Genomic DNA, 18,139 nt, shown 5'->3' with positions numbered 1-18,139 from the left:
ATAATAAAACTAAGTGTTTTTTGTAGGTGGGGACAAGCCTCACCCCCCACATGTATACCGTCTCACCAGTCACACAAAACAAAGACCATGAAAAATCCCTAATGCAAAGGAATCATGCATGTTCTAACACGCAATTATAAACTGCATTGATCATGATTTTTTGTGAAAAGCAATGCTCTACGATTTCATCACCAGTGAGTTGAATTCATTGAGTTGAGTTGTCATTGGGTTTGAACTCCTTTCCTGTTATCTTTGACTTTTAATTTTTTGACAATTTGCCACTTGTTAAGCAAAAAAAAAAAAATCCAAGGTTGTAGCCCAATTTTCATTATAGAATTGCTGAATTTACTTTTATTGATTTGCTATTTTGTTACACATTTCTCTTTGTACTGATTATTCCTTTGCCACTTTTTATACTTGTGCTTTCTTTGCTGTTTCACTAATCACTCTAGCACTCTTCTGCCCTCTGTTTCTGAATCAACCATCTCATAAGCTGTTTTATGAAATTCTTGACACAGTGTTTTTATATCATTGTTGAAGCCTCAGCTATTTATGACATTATTGATTGTTCTGCCCAGATAATCCAAAGAAAATGCAGTGTTTTAGTTTATTTGTTATGTTCAGTACTGATTGCATTTTGCTCTTGAAGGCTGTTTGAGCTACTCCTTATTTAGCTTTGCACATAACTTTATACCTTTCATATGCTATGTACACAATGTGATTGATATTCGTCATAATAATCATTGGGGCAAAAGCATACTTCTGTGTGGGAGTTACCCAGCAGGTGAAATTAGTTACAGCTTAGAATAACCTGATGTTGTCCTTTTCATTCTTCCTTAACATATGGGTCATGGATCAGACTTTAGATCCGACTCAGCCACATATCACAGACTTAAAGATCCAACTCTTGAGCTTCTCCTTCTACCCATAATTCCCCAGGCAGCCTACAATACACAGATCTTATTTGTTGCCATCTCTCATGGACGTGGATCTTCTGTAAGAAAATAGAATTCAGTTATAATGCCACTGAGGATCCAATCACTGGTTAAAAAATAATAAATTTTATTAAAATAAAGAAAATGATGGTGTCCATGGCTTTCACGATTCTCAAAAAATCTTCACTAACTACTAAATGCAGGTATGACAATGACTTTTGCTGAGGTAACATGTAATGTACCCTCTTAATCTTGTTACATGGTCATCTGTAACTGCACAGCAAAATGGCCATTCTGCATCTAATGTTAACCTTAATAATGGCCCATCTAATACTTTCAGCTTCAAACACATACTTGAAAAGAGTTTTGACTTTCAGACTGTTGTGGCAGGAAATTCCAATGTATGTAATGTTAATACCAGACAAAATATGAACTTTTCCAGTTTAAGGGACAAAATTGTTCATTTTGAAAAGAGACTTAGTAAATTTAAAAGCATTGAAATAGATAATAGTTACTTAATGGAATCTATTAAGTTAAAAAATTGTACCACAGGGCTTATGCATGTACAAATTCCCTTTTGGGTTGCGTTATAATGATGACATGCCGGCTGATTTTATTAAGTTTTTTGATAAATGTTGACTTGAATTGATACAAACAATTGTTAATTACAATGAGTCCTTTCTACGTGTTTTAAGTGCAGAACTTGAAAGTTTGACTCTGTTAATAATGAATGATTTGTTGTTTTCTGAATATAAAGCACTTTATGAGAGAATTTTAAGTAAGGTGGATAAAAGGTGCAACGGCATATTTTTAAAGAAGAAACGTAAACTAGATTAGGATTTAAAACAGTTCCCCATTGGTCCCTAGGGCAGATGTGGGTAGGAGACAAGTTAGGAACATAGAACAGTTGGACTTTCTCAACTGAGCCCCAGGATTTTCAGCTGCTGAGACACTCAGAAAGATTAGTGAGTCGGTCCAAACAGGTGCTAGATTCAGCGTAGTACCCCCCCCCCAACAAGCCCATTACCGTTCCCTCCCAGAAGAACTACCACCAGCAGGGTGGAGGGAAGATGAGGAGATAAACACTGGACATGACTGTGTCACTTCTTCATACAAAGGTTTTAACATTCATAACTACACCTTTTAACCTATTACTAGAGACTATTTTACACTATTTCTAAAATGTTTTAAATGTATTCCAACAAGGGGAGTTGATATTGCAGATTCATTGATGAAGTTAGTTATTCACAAGAAAGTTTAACTTTATTTTTTTTTTTTTTATGATAAGACAAATAAAAATGATCAGGCTGCGTCAAGTTACAAGAGTTCACTTAAGAAACGCAGCACTTTCAACCCATTCCTCAATCCTACCATCCAGTTATTTGAAAAAAGCAGTTATGGAGGATATGTACACTATGTATTCTCAAAATAAAACGGTATTTAATAATCTTATCAAAAAAAAAGAAAAAGAACTTTGACTTATTCTGAAAAGACAGAAATATACAGATAATGAAGCCTGACAAAAGAGGGTGGTGTTTACTTGAGGCACATGATTATTCAAATGCAATGTCAGACATTTTACACAGCACAGATATATATTCCCCCACATGCAGAAATCAGATTAACATCACATACCAGAGAATTTACTCTTACTTGGAGGTGTATGTTCTGGACCAGCATTATCGATGTAGAGGCTTCTAAATTTCTTTCCAAGCCTAAGCCTATCATCCCCACTATTTTTGGCATTCTGAAAATCCACAAAGATGTGGACAAACCCCCCTTTTGACCCATTGTTTCAGTACAGGGGTCAAAAACCCACTTTGTGGCACTACATGTTGACCAATGAGTGAAACCCATGATTGAAGCAATTCCTCACCTTATAAAAAAAACTCATGGGATTTCTTGGGGCAGCTAAAAAATAGTTATTGGAGAAAGGATTTAATTTTCTTGACAATAGAGATAGTCTATTTGTTTTCTGTCATTCCTAAACAAGACGAACTAGAAATATTCCACAGCACTCTGCACAGGTTTTCCTCACTATCTCATGATAGAACTTCTTTACTGGTATAATTTATGTCACTGATTTTGGACAATAATTTTATATTTTTTGAAGGCGAGTGCTTTCAGCAAATCAAGGATGTCGCTATGGGCACAACATCTGCCCCAGTTTTTGCCAGTACTGTGTTATTAGGGTGGAAACACCAGCATGTATTTACTAGTAGGTGTTTTAAGAACCTCCACTTGTGCATTAGATTTTTGGATTATATAGTTATCTTGTTGAATGGCACAGAGAATGAAATTCCTTCCTTCCTCACTTACCTGAATGGTACCACCCAATATTTAAAGTTCATCTACAGCTGGAGTAAGGAAAAGATTAATTGTCTGGATACCCTGATATCCCACACAACATGGGGTATAAAATCTAATATTTACAGAAAAGAAACTTTTTGCAATGCCTACTTAGACTTCTCTAGCTGTCATCCTTTTTTTTCAAAATAAATGTTTAGTAAAAGGTCAGTCTATTTGTGTTGCATGAATGGCATCCCAGTATGAATCGGTGTGGGACAAATTTATGAAACTTAAATATATGTTTATTGTAAGGGGATATCCAGAGAATCTAGTTAAGAACTGATCAAAGAAGTGTATGATGGTTGGGGGGTTCAAACCCCTATTAGGTCTGGGGCTCCGTGAGCCACCCCAAGATATTAGTGAGGTGAAATATGAAAAAGCATTTACCATCCAACACAACCATTGCTCCAGTGAGATTAGAAATGTAGTTAAGCATAACTGGAACATTTTTAAAGTTAATAAAGACATTCATAATATGGTGGGGGTAGCACCAACATTTATTGCTAAAGCAGTCAGAAATTTTAAACAATTGTATGAAAATACAGTTTCAGGGATTTTACCCCAAGAAGTGGGGACATACTCTTGTATTTGTTACAAACAGTGTTCATACTTTACAAAGTTGCAAATTCTTACATTGGACAACATTCTTAAAAGTCAAGTTAAATTTCAAAAAAGCAACTGCAATACATCCAGGGTTGTTTATTTAGCAAAGTGTGATCAGTGTCCAGCATGTTATATAGGGAAAACTGAAATATCACTTAAAACACAAATTTAGGAACACATTTATGATATTCCAAACCAAAGAAACCAATGCATTATACAAACATTCTACAAACTGTTATGGTTTTAAAAAGTTTTCCTTTGGGATTTTAGAAATTATCAGCATTAATCCTGGGGGTGGGGCAATTGGAAGTGCTAGCTTAATTATAGAGAATTTACATGACAGCTTAGACTTTGTGCTACTTTTCCTCCAGGTTTAAATGAACATGTATCGATTGCACCAGTAATTAATATTAGCGATGACAGATTGTAAATATATTATTTTGGTTTTACCAGTTTGCTTTATTTACTACAGATTTGCACATTAAATGATGTTTCATGTGTTATGAAGGCCTGGGCCTTTAAGAAAAGCTCATTTAATTACCAAGTACCTTTTGCACGTGTTTGCATCAAAGCACTACCTTTTCGAAAGTTAAAAAAAAAAAAAATTGTGTGCTTATCGGATCATGTTATTCTGGTGAAGTCTCTCTGATGAGTTGAAAGTGCTCAATCATTTGATTTATTATTTTAATAAAATGTATTACTTTTAACCAGTGATTGGATCATCAGTGGTGTTATTTCTATTTGGATTCTGAGTTTGGTTAACATACCGCTGCACCTTTCTACTCATTCTTTCTGTCACAGCTTGTTTGGGTTCTTTCAAGGTTTCTGTGAGCAGTTTTTCTTCATGAAAACTGTCTATTCTAGTTTTTTATTTATCTTTTCTCTCCCTTGTTGAACTTCTTCAGTTGTTTACTGGGTTTTCTCTGTACATTAGATGTTATGTGATCCTATCTCGCCTACATTCTGTACTGATGGGCTCGGAGCCGATCCCTCGGCTCCGACTCGGCACGCTATGCTATAGAGCGAGGCCTCTTATCGGCTGAGCTATTTCTTATCCCAGGATGCACCACCACTAATCCCCCAGATCTCGTTTGCCGCTTACAAGCTAAGACGTGGTCTCAACTTGGCTGGGCTAAGTACTAATTTGTTTAGACTTTTCCTGTCAGGAATTTCCTAGTTTTCAAACCAAAAGCTGTTTTAACAGCTATTTTTGTGATACGTGTGTATATTTGCTGATTCTGTTGAGAAAGTTGTTATATTTTGTTAAGGGAAGGTTTCCGTTTTAGTTAGAGGGGCCTTCCCCTTTTGCTATTCTAGCGTTATTTGTGGCTAGCGTTTATTAGTGGGTCAAGTACCCGTTTTAGTTAGAGGGTCTTGACCCTCTCTTTCTGTGTTTTTTTCTTGTGTATTTGTTTGTGTAAAAAAAAAAAAAAAAAAAAAAAAATATATATATAACTTTATATTTTGAATTTCTAAACTAAATTTTTTCGTGTTATTTAGATAACTGTGTTGTTCTCTAGTCATGTCCAAAGAACATAAACCCTCCGGGTTTAAAAAATGCACGAGGTGTGGTTTTAAGATGTCCATAACGGACGACCACTCCTCGTGCGTTTACTGTTTAGGCGCTAAGCACCTACAAGAATCATGTAGCGTGTGTCACGCCTTCTCATCAAGAGTCCTCCAGGAGAGGAAAAACAAATTAATCCTTAAGGGATTAATCAAGCCATCCTTCGAGGAGGCTTTATCTTCGTCTCCCTCTCCTTCAAAAAAGAAGAAAGCGTCGGCTCCGACAAGTCTGTCGGAACCGACTGCCAAAAAACCTAGGCAGACTTCTCCATCGGCTCCACGGACTTCGGAGCCGAGGGCGGAACGGTCTGCCTCGATGCCTCCAGCCTCGACCCCTCTGGTTTCGGAGCCGAGGACTGGGGCATCGAGCAGCGGGTCACCTTCATCGGCTCCACTGATATTGGAGCCGATGAGGGTTACCAGCTCAGACTCTTCCCCTCGGGCGAAGTCCTTATCGGCACCGAGGAAATTGCCTTGAGATCTCCTCGAGCCGATAGTGGTAGAATCCATTCGGAGCCGGTCCCCTAGTCCTTTGGAGCCGATGGAGAAATCGGTTCGGACCCGATCGGTATCCTCCAGATCATCCAAGATGTCTGATTCGGACATCGACAGGGTGCTCCTAAGACTCTTTCAGTCTCCGGTGTTCCAAAAGCTAGTTTCGGCTCCAGCCCATTCGGCTTCGGAGCCGATGGTCCACCTCCCTACTATGGTTCCTCCTCCAACAGCCTCGGCACCGTTGGAGCCGGTGCTGGTGGAACCAATGGAGGTTTTAGGGTCGGGCCCGACCCTTACTCCAATTCCGGCTCTTGGGTCGGAGTTCAGTACACGGACTTCTTCCGTCGGCCCTGGGGGGGATGCTTTGGGATTGATGTTTTCGGTCCCAAGTCTCCCTCTTGGTGCGTCGGCGGCGGGAGTGCCGTCCACTGTCGTAGCCACGGAGGTGGGACCCTCCCAGGATTCTGGTGGTCCCGCCTTCAGGGCTATGAGGAGTGCGTTAGCCAAATCTTCTTTGGCTACCTCCACGGTCTCCCCAGCTCCTTCCCTGCATACTGAGACTGGGTCTTTGGCAGTCCCCCTGTCCTTAGACAGCGGAGCCCCGGGGCCTGAGGTTACCCCCACTGGGGTTTCCCCCCCTCCTGGAGGTCCTTCTGAAGCCTCTTCAGAAGAACCCCCCAGGAAAAGATCATGCAAGAGGAAGCACGTTGACGCCCCTGATGAGTCTCTTACATCAGACACTGATCTTGATGATGCAGAGGGGTCCCCTAAGTCGTCCTCGGATGATGTCTCCTTTGCAGACATCCTGGAAGCCCTTAAACAATGAGGCGGCTGGCAGTCCAAAGCTCCTTCTGCTGATGAGTCGGTGTTCCTTAAGGCCTTCGGGGCTCAGCCCACCGCCTCCTGGGTGTCTCCACCCTTCGACGAGCTCTTGGATTTGATCTGTCGAAGGGCGTGGGAACACCCAGACTCTGTGGAACCGGTGCCTGCTCGTCCGAATAAGTTCCTCTCGGCACCCCCTGAAAAAGAGTTTCTAACTAAAGGTGTGGCTGTAGATGCTTTGGTGGTGGCATCTGCTACCCAGCAAGATGTAGCAGAGGCTTCGACGTCCATCCATCCTCCTAATAAGGAGTCTAGGAGCATGGATCGGTACGGAAAGCGCACCCTAAGTTCAGTGGCCTTTACATTAAGGTCCTTGAACTACCTTACGCACTTTACTAGATTTCAGAGGGATCTGATTAAAGAACTATCCGATACCCTCTTGGGTAACCTGCCTGAGGAGCTGGCCCAGACGGCTGGCTCTCAGCTGGCTACATTGTCGTCCATTTCAAACTCGTCCATGAGGCTCATTTCTTATGCGGCCGATGGGGCGAGTAGAGCGGCGGGTACAGGCATTGCTCTACGGAGACAAGCCTGGCTCCGCCTGTGTCATTTCGCGGAGGCCTTTAAGTCTTCCTTCGCCGACGCCCCCTTTGATGGGTCCTCCCTGTTTGGACCCAAGGTGAAGGACACACTGACCCGCTGCGAACAGGAGGGTAAGACTCTGACTGCCGTAGGGGCACGATTTTCCACTCCCTTTCGGCCTTATCCCAAGGCTAAAAGAGGAGGGAAAATGTGGTTCCGTAGATCTCAGAAGCCTTACCCCTCTCAGCAGGAGGATCCCCCTTCCAGAGGCAGGGGAGGGGGTAATTCTTCTGGAAGACGCCATCCCAGAGGCGGCAGAGGCCCTTGCAACACTGGAGACCGTGAGTCCTTTCGTGGCTCTTCAGCCTTTCACAGTCCCTGAGGGATTGCCCGACTGTGCAGCTCCGGAGCCAGTCGGGGGTTGTTTTTCGAAGCACCTGAAAGCCTGGGAAGGTATCTCTCAGGACCGATGGGTGCTTCGAATTATCACCGGAGGTTATACCATCCCTTTCTTCTAACAAAGCGGAATTCATATTCCACACACTAGATGTCCACAGGCAGTTGTGTTTTTATTTAGACAGGACCAAACAAACAAGGAAAACAGATCAGTTGTTTGTATCCTTTGCAGACAATAAATTGGACAAAGCTGTCACAAAGGTCACTATTGCCAAATGGATCAGGGACTGTATTACTCAAGCTTATTCTTATTCTAACAAAGAGCTTACCACCTCTGTCAAAGCTCATTCTACAAGGGCTATGGCTACTTCGATAGCATTTCATTCTAAGCTTGCCATTAGTGACATTTGTGCTGCAGCTACATGGTCTTCCCCGCACACTTTCATTTCCCACTACAAATTGGATGTGGCATCTAGAGGACGAGCTTCATTTGGTTCCACAGTGCTCAGGAGTGTTTTCCAATGAGCCACCCAGGATTTAGGTGCTAGGACGCTGTCCCATCAGTACAGAATGTAGGCGAGATAGGATCACATAACATCTTTTAGTTATGTACTTACCATAACTTTAGATGTTTGGGATCCATCTACATTCCTAATAACCCACCCTCCTTCCCCCTTCCTTGGAGATCAGAGGATATCAGAAGGTCCGAATCCTGTTGTTTCATCTTGAAACATCTAACAATGTTATATAAAGAAGTTGTGCATGTGTGCATGAATGTGGACAAACAAGATCTGGGGGATTAGTGGTGGTGCATCCTGGGATAAGAAATAGCTCAGCCAATAAGAGGCCTCGCTCTATAGCATAGCGTGCCGAGTCGAGCCGAGGGATCGGCTCCGAGCCCATCAGTACAGAATGTAGGCGAGATGGATCCCAAACATCTAAAGTTATGGTAAGTACATAACTAAAAGTTTTTCAACATCCTTTCTACCCCTGTGGTACTTTATTTGTGTATCATTGTTGGTACCAAGATTTTCTTGCCTTTCTTTCTTACTTACACTTTTTAGGGTAATCTTTCTACCATTGTTCATATTTTTTAAGGCTAGTTTAAAAAAAAAAAAAGTTGGTGGCCTTTTTCTGTATTTCCAGTTTTAACTCTGTCCGAGAAACCAACCTGTTTTAAAAAGTGCACTTCCTGTGGGCACAAAATTCAAAATTCTGATGCCCGCAGACAGTGCGTTTATTGCCTAGGGGCAGCACACCTAAACATGGAGTGTTCTATTTGCACTGCTTTTAACTTGAGAGCTATTTCAGATAGAAGAAATAAGCTGGTGCTTAAGGGCTTGCTTACCACCCTCTTTATCCAAAGTCCTCTGTTTCCACCATGGCTTCATTGGAGACTCCTCAGAAGAACTTTGGATCTGTCTATATCAGATTCTAAAAGAAAAAAAACAGCAGATTCTAAGTCCTTGGATCAGACTGTCATACTGATAAAATCTCCCTGGCCACACTCTGATCCACAGACTGTGGATCCCACCATTACTTTAACCAAGTCACCCTGAACCCATTCACCAGGGTTCCCAGTTGACCCAGTATTGCCTGGGCTCCACTCCCCATTTTTACAGATGACACCAAGGAGAGAATCAAGACCTCAGTCCACAACCTTGTCCATTAGATCCTTCAGGAGTCTTTCCAAGGCCAATGTGGACAGGAAGATGAAATTCCTCAGAGCTCAAATTCAGATGGGGTTGTTCCATCGCTAGTGAGCCTTCCCTCTACTTCCTAGATAGTGATTTCTTCTTCTCCAATCCGTCCTATGGTTTTGGAGCCCTCAGATCTGAGAGTCCTGATAGTGTCGGTGTCACATCCAAAGACAATTAGGTCTTCAACTCTTGACAGTTTCCCTGACTGGTTCCGGTCCTATACCCTTGGATCCAGATGAGTCTTGGAGCTGAAGTATCGGCGCCAGTTCCAGGGGGCCAGAGACTACTCCAATGTTGTCAGAGCTGTCCTTCCTCCTTGGAGCTTTAGCAGTAGATAGCTCTGGTCAGACTCCCTCCTTGATGTAAGGATGTGGACAAGGTTAGGTTGTGACTACATCAGAAGTTTTGGTCCCAGTGCTGCCTGTCACGGCTTCTCCTTCTCCAACTGTGTTTGAGGTAGAGGAGAGAGTTTTCTCTCATCCAAGAGATTGTTCTTTCTTTCTTCCTTGGATCCTACATGTCTTGGGATTCAAACTCTGACCCCATCGGATCTACTCCACAGGGACAGCCGTTGCCATCTAGCATCCAGGCAGTTTCTCTACAGGAACTTCCCCTCTCTTTCGAGACCTCCCCAGAACATCCCACTGAGGAAGTTCCCCGGAAAAGAATGTGCAAGTGGAGGAATCTCTTACAAAGGATACTGATTTCCAGAAAGGGGAAGGATCCCCCTAGAGCTCCACTAGATGACTCTTTTGGAGACATCCTAGAGATTTTTAGGCAAAAGGTTGGATGGTCTTCAGATACTCCCTTCCCAGAGGAGTCAGTGTTTCTGGAAGCTTTTGGCTCTACTCCATCTATGTCTTGGGTGACTCCCCCAGCTGATGAGCTTATCAACCCAGTCTCTTGCCAGGCATGGAAGGAACTGGACTCTGTCAAACCAGTACCCTGATGTCCAGAGAAGCTTTTTGCGCCATCAAAGGACAGACCCCATTGGAGCAAATCAGTCACTGTTGCTGCTATGGTTGTGGTGGCAGACACAAAATGGAGCTAGCTGACCAGAGCTCTTCTGTTCATCCCCCAAACAGAGAGTTGAGGACAGATTTGAGAAGTGCATTTTTGCTTCAACGACCTTTGCCTTGCAGTCCCTGAATTATTTAGTGCACTTTACGAGGCTGCAGAGGGATTTGACCAAGAAGCCCTCCAAATCCCTCTTAGTCCATGTCTGTGGAGGACAATAACAGGTCATCTTCACAGCTGGCCACTCTACTGTCCATCTCCAGTGCATTCATAAGGTTGATAATCCATGCTGCAGAGGGTACCTCATGGGCTGCCATTTGAAGCATTGCTGTCTGGATACTTGCCTGGATACAGATATGTGATTTTCAGAGCCATTCAAGTCTTCTTTCATCAATGCTCCTTTTGATGGAACCTCCTTGTTTGGCATTTCTGTTAAAGAAATGCTTTCCCATAGTGAACAGGAAGAAGAGACCCTGTCTGCCATAAGGATTCACTTTTCTACTTCTCAATGTTCCTTTTTTCAGAATCAAAGAGGGGGCAAAAAATGTGGTTCCATAAGTGCCAGGAGTCTCTCCAGGATCCACATTGGGATAAATCCTCCAGGGGCATGGTGGAGTTTAAATGTGTGACACCATCCTTGCAGCAGAGGAAGCTCACAAAACCAGGGTTTCCAAGACTCCTTTCTGGATAGACCCTTTCAGCAAACATGAAGGGTTGCTCACCTCCTGAGGCAGTTGGAGGGCACTTGTCCTTGTACCCAGACACCTGAGCTTCTATAACAAAAGATTCTTGGGTGCTAAAAAAATAATATCTAGAGGTTATTTCATATCATATCTGATGTTGTCATTTTCATTATTCTGCACTTATGGGTTTCAGATTCCACCCTCAGATCTGACTCGGCCACATTCTATAGACTTTGGATCCAACTCTTGAGCTCCTTCCTCTACCTGTAATGTCTGACTCCATCCCTGTTACCTCAAATCTTGTTTGCCGCCATTGTGGTTAGACGCAGGTTCCACTCTCGAGCATTTGTAAGAGAAGGTTTTCCTTTTTGAAATTGCTAATTTGTCTTTTTTTTATTTTTTCTCTGTACCTCCATTTTAGTTTTCTTTGCAGGTGTTAGAATTAATATTCTTTCTGTTTTCTTTCACTACTACGAAGTAGTAGTTTTTCTATACCATTGTTGGTACTCTCTTTACACCTTTACCGGGGTAATTTTTGTAACTACCATTGTGATAAGATGCTTGCCTTTCTTTTCCTTTTCCCCACTTTTTTGCTTAATATATATATATATATGTATATATATATATATATATATATATATATATATATATATATAAAACACACAAACTTCTTACATTATTTTCCATGAAGATAGGGTTTCTCTGCAGACTAACCCTTCTTTTTTTACCTAAAGTAGCCTCTGAAAATAACATTAACCAGTCCATTCGCTTGCCAATTTTCTTTCCAGATTTTGCAAATAAAAGAGAGTGCATGCCACACCTCTTAGATGTGCACAAACAACTGCATTTTTACATTCACAGGACAAAACAGTTTAGAAAGTCAGAGCAGCTTTTTGTATCTTTCTCTCCAAATCACCTAGGCCAGTCAGTTTGTAAGGTTACCCTAGCTAAATAGATTACAGACTGTATTCTCATGGATTTACACTCAGAAGGGTATTACATTACCAAAACCTAGCTCACTCAATTAGATCTGTAGCTACTTCATCTCTTTTTTGGTTAAGAACATCTGTTGATGACATTTGTGCAGCAGCTACATGATCCAAGACTCATACCTTTGTTTCACATTACAAAAATTGGAGAGCATTTCTAGAAATAGAGCCTCCTTTGGTTCGGCAGTACTCCAAAATATGAGGGCTGCCCAAGGTCAATGTAGCTGGGGACTGTGTCCAATAAGTGAGGAAGAATAAAAAGGACAACATCAGATTTATAAGTTATGTACTCACCATAACTAGGCATCTGTGTTGTCCATTTTCATTCTTCCTCAACTTCCCTCCCATCCATCCCCATCCTCTTTCTTCTTCTGGGTGGACCTATTGGACTGTGTTTGGAACCTATAGTTCCAGGTTTAAGCCCTATCTTTTCTACCTGACTATATCTGTTCCTCATCTGTTATTATTTGTAATAGAGCAACAAACTTGATTGGCGGCAACAGGGATGGAGTGGGGTATTATGGGTAGAAGGAGGAGCTCAGGAGGAAGAATGAAAATGGCAACACAGATGTCTAGTTATGGTGAGCACATAACTTATAATTTTACAGATTCCTACAATCAAAAGAAGAAAGCTTCCCAACATCCCACCCAATCAGAGAGAAGCTGCAGCCATGGGCACCGGAACCATAGAGCGAGGGGGAGGGCCCCCCCACTTTTGCAGATCATAAACTGTCCCATTTGAATGCTTTTAGCTGTTGTGACATAATTTCCGGGTTTCCGAGCAGCGAGAATGGACGGTTTCAGCTGAGAGAGAAGGATATTACTGCAGACTAGGCTAAAAGGAATGGATTTATATACTGCAGACTCGACTGAGAGAAGATTTATAGCTGCCAGGATGTATTTTCCGGCTGGGAGGGATTAGAGCTGCAAACTTTTGTGAGTACACTTATTTATCTGCCAGGATATGTGTGTAGAGCTGCAAACTCGAGTGAGTACACTTATTTAGCTGCCAGGATGTGTGTGTGTACATATTTCCGGGTTTCCGAGCGGCGGGGAATGGACGGTTGACTACGCTAAGAGGAATGGATTTATATACTGCAGACTCAACTAAGAGAAGATTTATAGCTGCTGTTTCAGCTGGGAGGGATCAGAGCTGCAAACCCGAGTGAGTACACTTATTTAGCTACGTGTGCGTGTGTGTGTGTGTGTGTGTGTGTGTGAAAATGCCCCCAACAAGATACATTTGGTGTCTAGAGGTACTCAGGCTCAAACCCTGTACCTTGGGTACAGGTAAAAAGAGCCTCAAGTCCCTAGCTACCACCACATGTGAAATTATGCCTCACATTTTTTTCTGTTGCTCAGGAGTGGTAAAACAAAACCTTTTATTGTAGCAATTTTCTAAGGTTATAAAGTCAGTATTTGAAACGTGTCCGTATTTTGGAGCTGTATTCCCACATTATTGGCTTTGTTCTGTATTTTTGTGCTAAGAGGTTGTGAGCTATGGTGAGAAATGAGAACTGAATTCACTAAATAATATGATAGCCATTTAAGTTTGCCTTCCTGTCTTTCAAGAAACTGCTGGTTTAGCTTAGTGGTATGTTGCTCTGACTGTAGTGCACAGGTTTCTTGGTTCAAGACTTGGCAGTGAAATGCATGGCAGTAACACAACATTTTATGCAAGCAGCTTTCCAAAATTATACAAGCAATGTTTAAAATGTATCCCTGGTTTTTGGCCTTTTGCCCGCCCCCAATTAAAAATAAGTTCAAGAATCAGTGCAACATGCCTATGGCTTAAACTACTGTGATTATGTATTTATATATTGTATGTAGACATTGACTGTTATCATGGAAATGTTCTGAATAGGGCAGTTTTGTCATTATTGGTGCATGCATTTTGCTTCATTGCCTACTGGAAAAATGTTCAAACATTAAATTTAAAATACAATTGTGTGTTGGAAGTAGACTGTTATCATGGAAATGTCCTGAATAGGGCAGTTTTGTCATTATTGGTACATGCATTTTGCTTCATTGCCTACTGGAAAAATGTTTAAACAATAAATTTAAACTGCACTCTAACTTAAGTCTAACAAGTGTGCTGTATTATACATGGAATATAATTTAATACAATCAGGAAGGTGAATCAAGGAATGCATACATGTATGCATGGCCCTAAAAATGTGTTTGAAAACAGCCCAGAGGAAAGTATAAAAGGCTCAAAATCATGGGCAAATGTTAAGCTTTACTGTTGTTACCAAAGCAAAGGATGAAGGTAAAACAGTTCACACCACATTACCGTGACCTGGCCAAGCCTTTTAACACAATCCCCTACTCAGGTATAGTACAAAAGAAGTATAATGTAGGAGCAAACACTTACATCACCAGCTGCATTGCCATCCTGGTTCACAGGATGCAGGAGATCAAAACAGGGGAAGAAACCAGTCACCACTGGAGTCCACCAGGGTTCGGTGCTGAGACTTTTTCTGTTTGGCATATACATCTCAAAAGTAAAAGGAAATAGCAAAGAGCTTTGACCAGTTAAGTCTGAGATGACTGCAAGCTAGAAGAAGTTACTGAATCCCCAAATGACTTAACCATCATGCAGGATGGTTTGTCCCAAATAATAACTGGTGTCAAAATCATGACAATGCCCTCTGAGAACTGATCCAATTGTTTGGCATTTGGGAACTTGTGTGTACAGTGACCTAACTTTTGACCAACATGTGCCCAAAGTCCTAAGAAAGCCTTTCTATATTGCACAGCTTATAAACTGATTGTGACTAGATCTAGAGATGCTGATGTCCCCCTTTACAAAGCACTCATTATGTCAGTCATTTTGTATAATGCCCACTTTGGCATGTATCTGTCCAGCCCCATGCAACAATTGGAATACCTTCAGAGATACCTTACTAAAAGGATACAAGTCCTAAACAATAGGTCTTGCATGGGCCACCTCAAAGATTTATTACTATACTCAGTATCCTGCAGAGTGCTTAGAGGTGACATGTCTGGCATACAAAGCATCCTCCGACATAATACAGATGGACCTATTGAACATCAGTGAGACAAATGGCATCAGAAATATTCAGTCCAGGTATCTAAACCTAATGTTGTGGAGAGATGGATATGTATCACAGAGGCTACCACTGTTCCGTAACAGACTATCCATAAAATTAAAGCAAAGCTCATCCATCCATATTCAAATGCAACTTGGATCTAAGGATGGGTAATAGAAAATGTACTCCAGGATTTCCCCTCATGCCACTAATGGATATAGGCAGTTCCTAAATGCTGCATCCCTTACATGGCCCCCTCAAATTATCTATGGTATGATCGCAGTTGTTCTCACTAGGGCTAATATACAAATGTTAAGTTGTCATTCTCGCCTTCATTCTTGCTGGATGGGTTCGGCGCCGATCCTCGGCTCCGACTCGGCCTATATTATAGCTCGAGAGCTATTTTTACCGGCTCGAGGCAGCCCTATATCCCACAATACCGTGCGCTAACTCCCCAGATCTCGTTTGCCGCTTCGCTGCGAGGTTGCTTTTTTACCGGCTCAGGTCAGTAAAGGACAAATTTCTAATATTTTGAGATAGTTATTAGGCTGTATTCCCTACTTTTGTTCCCTATCGATTTTTTACTTTATAGAGTTAACTTTTATATTCAGGCCTACAGGCCTTAGTTTTTCTTTTTACTCACCTCTGTGTGTGTGGGTGTGTTGTTCTTTTAATCAGTCCCCTCATCTCCCCCTTGTGTGTAAGTGAGTGAGTGTGTGTGCTGATTGTGTGACTGTCTTAGGACAATGTCCAAAGACGTTAAGGTTTCGGGATTCAAGAAGTGTGACTCGTGCTGTCAGAAAATGTCTCTGACAGACTGTCACACTTCTTGTGTCTATTGCTTGGGGCCTTTACACCTGCAGGACTCTTGTTCCGTTTGTCATGGATTTAGTTCAAGAGTCCTGCAGGAAAGGCGTAACAAGCTTATTCTAAGGTGTTAAAGCCTGATGACTCCCCATCTAAGTCTGGCTCGGGGAAGTCATCAAAAACCGCCAAACCCTCGGCTCCAGCTTCTGAGCCGAGGGCTGGTGTTGTCGAGACGGCTCCGACCTCGGTTCCGGCTGGCTCCGAGGCGAGCAAAATGGGTTCCGCTTCAAAACCATCATCGGAGCCGACCCCAGCGCGCAAGCGCTCTAGGTCACCTTCTTTAGAGTCCGTCAGATCGGCTCTGAGGTCCCCCCTTCTATCGGAGCGGAGTCATAGGACTCATTCATCGAGGTCTTCCAGGCTCTCCGATCATGACATCGAGAGGGTGGTCAGTAGACTCATAAAGTCTCAGGCGCTGGCCCAAATGCTTCAGAGCCCATCTCACCAGACTGTGGCTCCTTTGATACAGTTGTCTATTCCTCCTCCGACTCATCTCTCGAGTTCGGAGCCGGAGTTCGTCGGATCCGTGACCTTGCCCACGCCGACCTCTTTATTGGTTCCGTCCATGGAGAGGTCCGGGTGCTGAAACTCCACTGTCGGCTCCGAGAGGGCGAGTGGCATCGGACCCTTGTCCGACCTCGCTCTCCCTCTCGGAGCTTCGGCTCTGGTTAGTTCGGCCCCGACATCATTCTTGGAGCCTTCTCTGTCTGTTCCGAGGGCGGTTCCAGCCTCTTCGGAGCCGGAGCTACCTTTGGTGTCTGATGGGGGAGCCTTCGAGGTGATGAGGAGTGTGCTGGACCCAGTGTCCACTCCAAGGTTAAGTTCTGCGGCTCCTCCCTCTGTAGTGCTTGTTACGGTCTCTGGCCACCCTCCTATACCCGACAGCAGAGATCCAAAATGTAAGGTACCCACTTTGGGTGTCTCCTCCTCTTCCGAGGGTTCCTCTGAAGTTTCAGGGGAACCCCCTAGGAAAAGAAAGTGCAAGAGGAAGCACATAGACTCCCCCGAGTCTGTCACGTCGGACACCGACTTGGATGAGTCAGAGGGTTCCCCCAGATCTCCCTTTGAGGATGTCTCCTTTTTAGACATCCTGGAGATCCTAAGACAGAAGGGAAATTGGTCCACGCTCAAATCTTCTGAGGACGAGTCGGTTTACCTTGATGCCTTTGGATCTCGCCCTTCCACCTCCTGGGTGTCTCCCCCTTTCGACCCACTAATGGAGGTAGTGGCTAGAAAGGCGTGGGCGGCTCCTGATTCAATGGAACCTACCCCTAGGAGGCCTTCTAAATTTATTTCTGCACCAGATGACAAATCCTTTCTCACCAAATGTGTTTCAGTTGATGCTATGGTGGTAGCAGCAGCCACTAAGAAGGAATTAACTGATCCTTCTGTACCTGTTCATCCTCCTAACAAAGAGTCCAGGACCATGGACAGGTACGGCAAGCAGACTTTTGCTTCAGCGACATTTTTTATGCGATCGCTGAACTATTTATGTCATTTCACCCGCCTTCAAAGAGACTTGCTCACAGAGCTGGGTGAAATGGTACAGGATCCTTCTGCTGTGGGGTTTAAGGACAAAATAAACTCTCAGCTGGCTACCCTGAGCTCCATTGTTAACTCCTCCATGCGGCTAATCTCTTATACAGCCGATGGAGCGAGTAGGGCCGCTGGCACAGGCGTTGCGTTGAGACGCCACACTTGGATGCGACTCTGTAATTTTGCCGACCCCCTCAAGGTGTCCTTCACCAACACCCCCTTTGATGGTTCGGAATTGTTCGGGCCTCAGGTGAAGAATACCCTCACCAGATGCGAGCAAGATGGTAAGACTCTCTCTGCCTTGGGAGTCCATTTCTCCATGCCTTCTAGACCTTATCCTAAGGGACAGAGGGGTGGAAAGATGTGGTTCCGCAAACCACAGGGAGTCGCGCCTGCCGCACGTGGTGAATTTCCCCCTAGAGGCAGAGGGGGGAATAATAACAGACACCACCCCAGGGGCAGAGGGGGTCCACAAAACCAGGGTTCCAGGGAATCCTTCCCTGACGAACCCTTTCAGCATCCCTGAGAAGCTGCCCGACTGTCCGC

At 43.3% G+C, this 18,139-nt stretch overlaps 1 protein-coding gene across 1 annotated transcript in view; it reads left to right on the top strand.

Annotated features, from left to right (window-relative positions):
- The window catches only part of CFAP47 (cilia and flagella associated protein 47), a 7,413,452-nt gene that overhangs the window by 1,148,396 nt on the left and 6,246,917 nt on the right, over nt 1-18,139 (top strand). The window lies entirely within an intron of this gene.

The sequence above is a fragment of the Protopterus annectens genome, chromosome 5.part0 (genome assembly GCF_019279795.1).
Source record: "Protopterus annectens isolate FY-2018-M chromosome 5.part0, PAN1.0, whole genome shotgun sequence".
Lineage (NCBI taxonomy): Eukaryota > Metazoa > Chordata > Ceratodontiformes > Protopteridae > Protopterus > Protopterus annectens.
The sequence above is the reverse complement of the archived record's forward strand: the minus strand, read 5'-3'. Positions and strand labels throughout refer to the sequence as shown.